Source organism: Sycon ciliatum, chromosome 4, assembly GCF_964019385.1.
Source record: "Sycon ciliatum chromosome 4, ocSycCili1.1, whole genome shotgun sequence".
NCBI lineage: Eukaryota > Metazoa > Porifera > Calcarea > Leucosolenida > Sycettidae > Sycon > Sycon ciliatum.
In genome coordinates, this window is record NC_088646.1 from 41,762,909 (window position 1) to 41,773,947 (window position 11,039).

At 44.9% G+C, this 11,039-nt stretch overlaps 2 long non-coding RNA genes across 2 annotated transcripts; one reads left to right on the plus strand and one right to left on the minus strand.

Annotated features, from left to right (window-relative positions):
* Nucleotides 1-803: 803 nt before the first annotated feature.
* LOC135813727 (uncharacterized) lies at nt 804-3,784 on the minus strand. The gene is made up of 2 exons (XR_010553114.1): nt 3,566-3,784; nt 804-1,529 (listed from the first exon to the last, which is right to left on the minus strand). It is a non-coding gene; the product is annotated as an uncharacterized LOC135813727 (long non-coding RNA).
* A 908-nt stretch (nt 3,785-4,692) lies between these two features.
* On the plus strand, nt 4,693-7,944 carry LOC135813728 (uncharacterized). The gene is made up of 2 exons (XR_010553115.1): nt 4,693-5,189; nt 7,219-7,944. It is a non-coding gene; the product is annotated as an uncharacterized LOC135813728 (long non-coding RNA).
* The last annotated feature ends 3,095 nt before the right edge of the window (nt 7,945-11,039 follow it).

Genomic DNA, 11,039 nt, shown 5'->3' on the forward strand with positions numbered 1-11,039 from the left:
CTATGGTTGAACCCGACTTCCCCAAGCGTTCTCTGAGGGGACCGAGGTCTACTCTATCAGTTCATGTATTCTGTGAAGTGACATGACCATTCGTGGGGACCTTGCTCATAACTGCAAAAGTCCTCGTCTGATTTTTCCGCATCAATTGAACGTTATACATGTGCATGTAGTGAAAGCCACATGCAAAAGGCTGTTCCATGGCACTCATCTGCCACCAAGCTCTGGGTTCATTGGCTGAAAATATTCTTCGGCACAGTAAAGCCGTGCGCCCAAGAACGTGGAAGCCTACAGAACATCCAACCTGGAATACTAAGAACACCACAGCCCAAAATTAAGAATTGCGGTGTAGGTTTGTGCTGTTGTCAAACACCGGGATTGTTATGTTGCACATGTATCTGAGCTTTACCACTACATACACGTCTGTCTTTACACAATTACCAATCTGCAGACAGCATGCTGTTTCGTCCTTTAGTTACTAATGGACTCATCAATGCAGCACAGAGAAAATGAGGCAGGTGAATGTCCTAGGCTAGAGAGCATCAAATACAGGTATAGAATCATGCCTTGCAGATCTCGTTACGGCCCCTTCGATGCATGTCTGAACATTAGATGGCTGTGTAGCTTCAGTTATCTCAGAATATGTACTATTTATCCAGCAGCAACAACGTTGGTCACACAACTATTCACTATAATGAGTATGCGTTGGAACACTTTACCCCGAGTCATACTATAGCAGTGTATGCCATGCATGGGTTTACCTCACACACTGAATTTCATAATTTGACATCCAAATCACAGAAGAGTGGTGTTCCAAACTTTACGTAATTGCACTCCATGTCCTGCGAGCTACAGTAGAATACTTCAATAGAAAATTTCTTATAGCACGTTCTTAGAAACAAATCGTATAGGTTCGAGGCTGTCAACCCAGAAATTTGTGATTTCACAGCCATAGATGTTACCAGTCAGGTCACTGTATACAGTAGGTATGCAGAAGAAAATACTAGTAACTCTTTGTGGAAGAGCTGTGCCAAAATGTGTACAGTACAGTAAATTAATAAAAAATGAGAAAAGCAGTGACAAGGCTGTGCATGATGTAGATCTACTCGTACCAGTAAGTACAGTGCACCAGTGAAATTGTTGGTGTAGTACCGGTATACTACTATAATTATGGCATGGCCCATGCCACTACAATCTATTTGCAGTGGGCCGCAGTAGGCCAGTGCAACAGAAAGCATTTCAGAAGCTGTGTGCAATGTTAACATCTATGACATACAAGTAAACTGCCATATAGCACAATCGATTACTCTCAGCCCACATAAGTACAATGTAGGCCAATCAGTAGTATAGATACATAGAGCACACTCTACATCATACATAGTCGGCACCAAATCTATGTTGTCGGTGTACTTTGCAATGATGACATGATGGCAAGCGTGCTTGATTCATCATAATATTGCCTTGTACTTGGTTGGAAGTTAGTTGTAAGTTCAGTGGTCGAGGTAAGCAGAGCTGCTCCAGCTTTCAGAATCCTGCATGAAAAAGGCAGAAAGCAAATGTAGGTATAATAGTAGCAAGCTGATGTAAAGAGCCTGTCTTTCAATGCAATAATTCTATCCACTGCATGGACAGACCTGGTGCTTCATTCACCTCTGTTTCTTGCTTTCTCAGAAAACCTACTTCCTCCTTCAGCCATCTAGCTCATGATATACATTAATTTTTCTTTATGCCTTTTCAGCCGTGGTCGACTTTCGCCCCTCCTGTTTGATTGGCAATTGCAGTCAACCTGGGGAATACTGACCCTCGATTGTGAATGAGAAAAGTGTCGCTATTCGCATTGTTGTTACTCGTGAGGTTGGAAGTATGCAATCAAATGTTCACTAGATCTGAAGATTGTGTCGTTATTTGCGAGTTGCTTTGTAAACCCGAGGTAGATTATTCACAAGGTTGATTGTACATGCTATGGGATGTACAATAACTAACCAAACAATAATGGTGTAACAATGATTTGAGTCCATATCCAATTGGATGAACCTAGAGTGCATGATCCATTCCAGAAAGGCGACTTCAGTGAGTCTTGAATTGTCAGCAGCATCATACTTCCATCGAGCTTTTTTTCTTTTTCGAAACGACCCTCTCTTTTCAATTCGAACGAAGGTCAACATACGATTATGGCAGGCATGCACGCACTGATCTTCACTGTATACATGTGCATGTATACTGTACTGTAGTCTGTGCAGTCAACTAGTCGTGTTCCACTTGGCTTACGGTAAGTATCACTACAAGTGCATAGTAGCCCCCCCCCCCCCCCCCCCCACCCCGGGGAGTGCGCATGAACGGCAACTGTGAACTGGTAAAAGAATTATTCGACACCTTCGTTCGTTTCGATGGAGAAGGTTCATCTGGCAAATTGAGGCCTTCGTTTCACTCCTAGCCCCAGGAGCGAAATTTTCACTCCTTGGCTGCCTGTTTGAGCCGTCCGTGTGGAAGGGTTGATTTATGCATGCCCGCATATACATGTAGACCTTATTCAATAAACGTCACAATCACGTGAACCAGGGTCCCGGGAACCAGGGAGCGGCAAGAGACCTGCACTCAGTGCACAGTGGACTCGGCGTGGGAACATAGGAGTAGAAAAATACCGGTATTTTACTACTCCCTTGTACGAACTGGGCCTTTCTTGCCACTCGTTTCACGTACGCGTGCCCCAGCTTACAACAAATCCCTGGAGGCGAGTCCAAAAATCACGTTATCGAATAAGGTCTATAGAAACACAGATCACGTAGAACTACCCCATCCGGGGTCACAACTCACAACGTTTTGGGTACTTAGGTCTCATGTCGTCTCCCCAGGTGCTATGAATCCCTGATGCACATGTATCTACATATCCAATGTAACCGTAACTCTACCAATATTGCGGACGATGACCCTCCCCCCCCCGGCAAACAGAAAGTCGCTATGTCCTGGCCGAGTTTATCTTTTAATTAAATGGTTTTCTCGGTTGGGATTTCATACCTGACAACCATCCCGATTTGGCCGGGACCGTCCCGATATCGAGGGCGGTGATAGGCACCCAAAAGTGCACTAGTTCCATGCCTCACCGCGAGCTTCTTTTGTATACATTTTCATGCCTAGCTATGTCATTGGATCTCAGGTTTGCAAAGGTTGGCAGGTATGGGATTTGTAGAGTGACCAGTTTTGACTATTGCCACCTGCTGTGCAGAAGTGTCATTCCTACATCCTGGCTGCAAACGTACCCCCCCCCCCCCCCCCCCCCCCACACACACACACACCACCACCAACAATGTTCGATCCTATTTACAGGACCTCACTCTATATGAAAGTGTAGCAGAGGCACTGCCAAAGTATAAAAAACAGCAATTGAAATGCAAGCTGCATTGTGCATGCATGGAGGGCATGGGGAAGAGACTGAGAGGGTGAAAGTGAAGGAAATTTGTTCCGAAATCAAGAGAATCCGAGGAACCCTTGCTGCATTCTTCAGTTCGATAACGTCAGTGGGTGAATCTCAGATGTGTTGTGTGCCCAGACATACAAGTACAGCACTAACCTGAGCATGAGAGCTGCTTGTCATCATCGTGGTCAGGAAAACGAAAGGACGAACGAGGAAGATTGCTGACCATGCATGACGAATAACTGCATATCTAGACGACAGACGGCTTGCCAGAATCAGTCTGGTGTATCTTCAGGAATCTTCTTTCCTAATCGCATTCAGCAGTCAGCTTCGAGGTCAAGAACGCGATGATATTTTCAGAAGGAATAATTTTCAAAAATTTTAAATTTTGGAGAAGAAGCTTCCTTTCTAAAAAAAAAGCGTTCCTTGCTTTCACGCAAGGAGGTGCCTTGCCGGACATGTCGTCGACAGCACAGTGTCGGCAGATCCACGTTTGTAGGCTGCAGACCCGGCAGACGTTTTGATCATCCCGGCCTGGTGGTGAGATTTTGGACCCGGGAGTACTAAAAAGCTGCTCGCATCCCAGGGTGCTCAGTTTCGCTCTATCCGATCGGAGTAAGGCTTCCAGAAAGGCCCTCAGGTGCGCGGCCTGCGGTGCCATATTAGCGAGGTTTTGCATTCCGAAATTCGGCAAAAAGATTCGGCACGCGGGAGCGAGGTCGAAAATGCACACGAAGATTCGGCGTGTTTGTTCGGAAAAAGCTCACTTTGCCGAAAATATTTTTCGGATGCATTTTCTTGTAGAAGAGCGCTAGCGCGTGATTTATTCAAAGAGGTTTCTTATCTCGGCATCGCTTGGCAGGCGTCTTTGGCGACATAGCATCGTCAGCTACCTCTGATTGCTCCTCTGCACTGCCTGTCTACTCTCTTTCGCCTGGAGTGTCCTCACCGTCATCTGTGTGGCTGAAAAGACTATGGCGACACACATAAAATTTGACTTGGCCATGAAGTTGGTTTTTCTGAGGCGACTGAGGAGGCAGGTTTGGCCCTCGACTCTTTGGGCGATCAAAGTTCGTTGGAATCAGCAAGAAAAGGAGCACGGGACAGGACGTTGCTGATGCTGGGGCTCACGAAATGAAAACACATCATTTTCGACTTGCAAAACAAACGTTGGTGCGAAAATTCGACATTTTGATGTTCGACAAATGACCGAAGAACGCTGTACCGAAATTCGGAATGCAAAACCTCACTAATATACCTCATCACCGAGGTATATTATGCTCGGCAGGCCGCGAAAGAGAGCCCGTTACCTGGACCCCTACTCGCGCGGGTAGAGCGAAACTGAGCACCCTGGGATGCGAGCAGCTTTTTAGTACTCCCGGGTCCAAAATCTCACCACCAGGCCGGGATGATCAAAACGTCTGCCGGGTCTGCAGCCTACAAACGTGGATCTGCCGACACTGTGCTGTCGACGACATGTCCGGCAAGGCACCTCCTTGCGTGAAAGCAAGGAACGCTTTTTTTTTAGAAAGGAAGCTTCTTCTCCAAAATTTAAAATTTTTGAAAATTATTCCTTCTGAAAATATCATCGCGTTCTTGACCTCGAAGCTGACTGCTGAATGCGATTAGGAAAGAAGATTCCTGAAGATACACCAGACTGATTCTGGCAAGCCGTCTGTCGTCTAGATATGCAGTTATTCGTCATGCATGGTCAGCAATCTTCCTCGTTCGTCCTTTCGTTTTCCTGACCACGATGATGACAAGCAGCTCTCATGCTCAGGTTAGTGCTGTACTTGTATGTCTGGGCACACAACACATCTGAGATTCACCCACTGACGTTATCGAACTGAAGAATGCAGCAAGGATTCCTCGGATTCTCTTGATTTCGGAACAAATTTCCTTCACTTTCACCCTCTCAGTCTCTTCCCCATGCCCTCCATGCATGCACAATGCAGCTTGCATTTCAATTGCTGTTTTTTATACTTTGGCAGTGCCTCTGCTACACTTTCATATAGAGTGAGGTCCTGTAAATAGGATCGAACATTGTTGGTGGTGGTGTGTGTGTGTGGGGGGGGGGGGGGGGGGGTACGTTTGCAGCCAGGATGTAGGAATGACACTTCTGCACAGCAGGTGGCAATAGTCAAAACTGGTCACTCTACAAATCCCATACCTGCCAACCTTTGCAAACCTGAGATCCAATGACATAGCTAGGCATGAAAATGTATACAAAAGAAGCTCGCGGTGAGGCATGGAACTAGTGCACTTTTGGGTGCCTATCACCGCCCTCGATATCGGGACGGTCCCGGCCAAATCGGGATGGTTGTCAGGTATGAAATCCCAACCGAGAAAACCATTTAATTAAAAGATAAACTCGGCCAGGACATAGCGACTTTCTGTTTGCCGGGGGGGGGAGGGTCATCGTCCGCAATATTGGTAGAGTTACGGTTACATTGGATATGTAGATACATGTGCATCAGGGATTCATAGCACCTGGGGAGACGACATGAGACCTAAGTACCCAAAACGTTGTGAGTTGTGACCCCGGATGGGGTAGTTCTACGTGATCTGTGTTTCTATAGACCTTATTCGATAACGTGATTTTTGGACTCGCCTCCAGGGATTTGTTGTAAGCTGGGGCACGCGTACGTGAAACGAGTGGCAAGAAAGGCCCAGTTCGTACAAGGGAGTAGTAAAATACCGGTATTTTTCTACTCCTATGTTCCCACGCCGAGTCCACTGTGCACTGAGTGCAGGTCTCTTGCCGCTCCCTGGTTCCCGGGACCCTGGTTCACGTGATTGTGACGTTTATTGAATAAGGTCTACATGTATATGCGGGCATGCATAAATCAACCCTTCCACACGGACGGCTCAAACAGGCAGCCAAGGAGTGAAAATTTCGCTCCTGGGGCTAGGAGTGAAACGAAGGCCTCAATTTGCCAGATGAACCTTCTCCATCGAAACGAACGAAGGTGTCGAATAATCTTTTACCAGTTCACAGTTGCCGTTCATGCGCACTCCCCGGGGTGGGGGGGGGGGGGGGGGGGGCTACTATGCACTTGTAGTGATACTTACCGTAAGCCAAGTGGAACACGACTAGTTGACTGCACAGACTACAGTACAGTATACATGCACATGTATACAGTGAAGATCAGTGCGTGCATGCCTGCCATAATCGTATGTTGACCTTCGTTCGAATTGAAAAGAGAGGGTCGTTTCGAAAAAGAAAAAAAGCTCGATGGAAGTATGATGCTGCTGACAATTCAAGACTCACTGAAGTCGCCTTTCTGGAATGGATCATGCACTCTAGGTTCATCCAATTGGATATGGACTCAAATCATTGTTACACCATTATTGTTTGGTTAGTTATTGTACATCCCATAGCATGTACAATCAACCTTGTGAATAATCTACCTCGGGTTTACAAAGCAACTCGCAAATAACGACACAATCTTCAGATCTAGTGAACATTTGATTGCATACTTCCAACCTCACGAGTAACAACAATGCGAATAGCGACACTTTTCTCATTCACAATCGAGGGTCAGTATTCCCCAGGTTGACTGCAATTGCCAATCAAACAGGAGGGGCGAAAGTCGACCACGGCTGAAAAGGCATAAAGAAAAATTAATGTATATCATGAGCTAGATGGCTGAAGGAGGAAGTAGGTTTTCTGAGAAAGCAAGAAACAGAGGTGAATGAAGCACCAGGTCTGTCCATGCAGTGGATAGAATTATTGCATTGAAAGACAGGCTCTTTACATCAGCTTGCTACTATTATACCTACATTTGCTTTCTGCCTTTTTCATGCAGGATTCTGAAAGCTGGAGCAGCTCTGCTTACCTCGACCACTGAACTTACAACTAACTTCCAACCAAGTACAAGGCAATATTATGATGAATCAAGCACGCTTGCCATCATGTCATCATTGCAAAGTACACCGACAACATAGATTTGGTGCCGACTATGTATGATGTAGAGTGTGCTCTATGTATCTATACTACTGATTGGCCTACATTGTACTTATGTGGGCTGAGAGTAATCGATTGTGCTATATGGCAGTTTACTTGTATGTCATAGATGTTAACATTGCACACAGCTTCTGAAATGCTTTCTGTTGCACTGGCCTACTGCGGCCCACTGCAAATAGATTGTAGTGGCATGGGCCATGCCATAATTATAGTAGTATACCGGTACTACACCAACAATTTCACTGGTGCACTGTACTTACTGGTACGAGTAGATCTACATCATGCACAGCCTTGTCACTGCTTTTCTCATTTTTTATTAATTTACTGTACTGTACACATTTTGGCACAGCTCTTCCACAAAGAGTTACTAGTATTTTCTTCTGCATACCTACTGTATACAGTGACCTGACTGGTAACATCTATGGCTGTGAAATCACAAATTTCTGGGTTGACAGCCTCGAACCTATACGATTTGTTTCTAAGAACGTGCTATAAGAAATTTTCTATTGAAGTATTCTACTGTAGCTCGCAGGACATGGAGTGCAATTACGTAAAGTTTGGAACACCACTCTTCTGTGATTTGGATGTCAAATTATGAAATTCAGTGTGTGAGGTAAACCCATGCATGGCATACACTGCTATAGTATGACTCGGGGTAAAGTGTTCCAACGCATACTCATTATAGTGAATAGTTGTGTGACCAACGTTGTTGCTGCTGGATAAATAGTACATATTCTGAGATAACTGAAGCTACACAGCCATCTAATGTTCAGACATGCATCGAAGGGGCCGTAACGAGATCTGCAAGGCATGATTCTATACCTGTATTTGATGCTCTCTAGCCTAGGACATTCACCTGCCTCATTTTCTCTGTGCTGCATTGATGAGTCCATTAGTAACTAAAGGACGAAACAGCATGCTGTCTGCAGATTGGTAATTGTGTAAAGACAGACGTGTATGTAGTGGTAAAGCTCAGATACATGTGCAACATAACAATCCCGGTGTTTGACAACAGCACAAACCTACACCGCAATTCTTAATTTTGGGCTGTGGTGTTCTTAGTATTCCAGGTTGGATGTTCTGTAGGCTTCCACGTTCTTGGGCGCACGGCTTTACTGTGCCGAAGAATATTTTCAGCCAATGAACCCAGAGCTTGGTGGCAGATGAGTGCCATGGAACAGCCTTTTGCATGTGGCTTTCACTACATGCACATGTATAACGTTCAATTGATGCGGAAAAATCAGACGAGGACTTTTGCAGTTATGAGCAAGGTCCCCACGAATGGTCATGTCACTTCACAGAATACATGAACTGATAGAGTAGACCTCGGTCCCCTCAGAGAACGCTTGGGGAAGTCGGGTTCAACCATAGATTTATACTTAACAGAGAACGCTTGGGGAAGTAGGTTTCAACCATAGATTTATACTTAATATTCTTTACAACAAGGATCGATGTGTTCCTTCGGATGCCCTTTATTGACTTTCACACACTTCTCCTCTCTCCTTTCGTCATAAGCACCATCTCTGTACACTGGTTCATAAAATATTTCTTCATAAAACCCCTTCACACATAATGAAGTACAATTGGTTTTCGACAAGCTCAACCCGTAACGCGCTTATCCTGCCTCTTGTTAAGTCAGCCCGGTATCTAAAGCCCCCCTTGTTTTCCGGTTATTCTCATTGGTTAACTGGGGACATGTCCAAAACCATACTAAGTACTTGAGCTGCTCATGAGCCCCACAATTATCAGGCCCGCCGGTCTGGTTGGTCAGGTTATCACCAGACCAACTTGTTGGCCACCAACAAACGTTTCCTACCGTGGAGGACGTGTGTACCCGCCATGAAACTACCGGACCAATCAAAAACTGCTTCCGGCGGTACTGATTATAGTACAGGTTTAAGTTAAAAAGCGGCTCCATTTTGTCATACATTAAACCAACTCTGTCATTGCTATGCTACTCAAAAAGAGTAGTGATGTTTATTCACAAATGAATCACAATGCTATCAGAGAAATTCGATATTCTCCAATTTTAGGGGCACTGCAATACTATCCAAAATTAATGCTGCATGGTCATTGTTATGAAGCAGTCACCTCAGTACAGCAATTAAACAGGCTGATTATGTGAACGAGATTCACGGCAAGTCTTCTTCCATCAGTGCTGTTCAGTCTTGAGTGGTCCACTGAGACAGGAAAACAACCTGTTCGGTCCTTCCATACGAGAAACAGAAATTGAACATGTTCCAGGGTGGAGGTGGCGAGTATCGGCAATGTAATGCACCTTTAGGCCAACATGACCATCATTCCGACATGGATTTTCAAACACCTTCGCTCGTGAGAGTGCCTCAGAGTGGTATTCATCAACAGATGGCAATCCTGTAAAACACATGAAAAGACATAGCAGCAACAGAAAGAAACCTAATGTTATAGAAACGAATTCGAAAAACAAAGTCTACTATTATTCTAATACAGTGAACCAAGGTACAACCACACTCCAGGAGGCAAGCAAAAGAGCATATAATCCGAAGGTTGCGATGCCTGTATGTATTGTATTTATGTATTTACGGATTCTCCACAGGGTAAATCGAGGGAGTCTTTGTCATGCCACACTGGATACAACATGCTACCAGAATCACTTTCCCCAGAATTGATGATCTTTTCTTAGGGTGTTATATAAGACACATCTGTAGCCACTTCATCTTGCTCACGAAATCATACACCACCACACAAACGGGTCCTTCGGCTATTATACTTTGGGTGGTACATGGTGATGTATGATATTGATAATCTATTGATACCATATTCAAGTCTGACTCTCACCGTGAGATCCTGGCAACAATATTACCTGGTACACGACATATTCAGACACTGACATAAGCATCTTTTTGGAACAACAGGTGTGCCTATCTGCTAGTGTAATGTGACACACATGCAGAACACATGCAGAATCAGTCATAGCTAATTTTACCCCCTCACTGTTGTATGCGCAGACTCCACTTCGCGGTGTCAAGTACTCTTCTTTCGGTGGGCTACTCCACTAAGGCGCTTGTCTAAAAGGACTCACATTCATCCTGCAAACCAACACGACTTGCATAGTTTTCACTGTCGGCCAAAGTGCGTGCATTGCACACATTGAGATTCACTCCCTCCGTACAGGCCAGTACAGAGCTGCCCACCAATTGAGTCTGTTTTGCGTACTCAGACTTCTGATTTTCCGTATCTTGCAGTGTTTTGCGTACTGCCGTGTACATTGCATGCATACTTGCACTGTAATGTTTTTTGACACGCACATGCATGTCGGTGGCTGCATTTGGTAGTGTAAAACATGTGTGACTTGCACTCACGACATTATTATTTTTGTGCTACATGTACATGTTGTTGTGGTACGGCATGCACTCGCTTTGGTACAAGACTATTCATCACTCAGCTTACACTTGCAATGCTTCTACACAGCTGATTGATCCTCTCCGATTTTCTATACCATTTGCTCAATTTCTGTAGTGCGCACAAGGAGTGATTTTCCGTACAAATACAGAAAATATGGAGGGCTGGTACTTGGTAGCACTGCTAGTATGGTAGTACCAGGCTAAGCTGGCTAGAAGATCAAATACTTCTTTGGTTCTTTCAGTCATTTTCATGACATATGTTTTCTTTATCATGATCCCC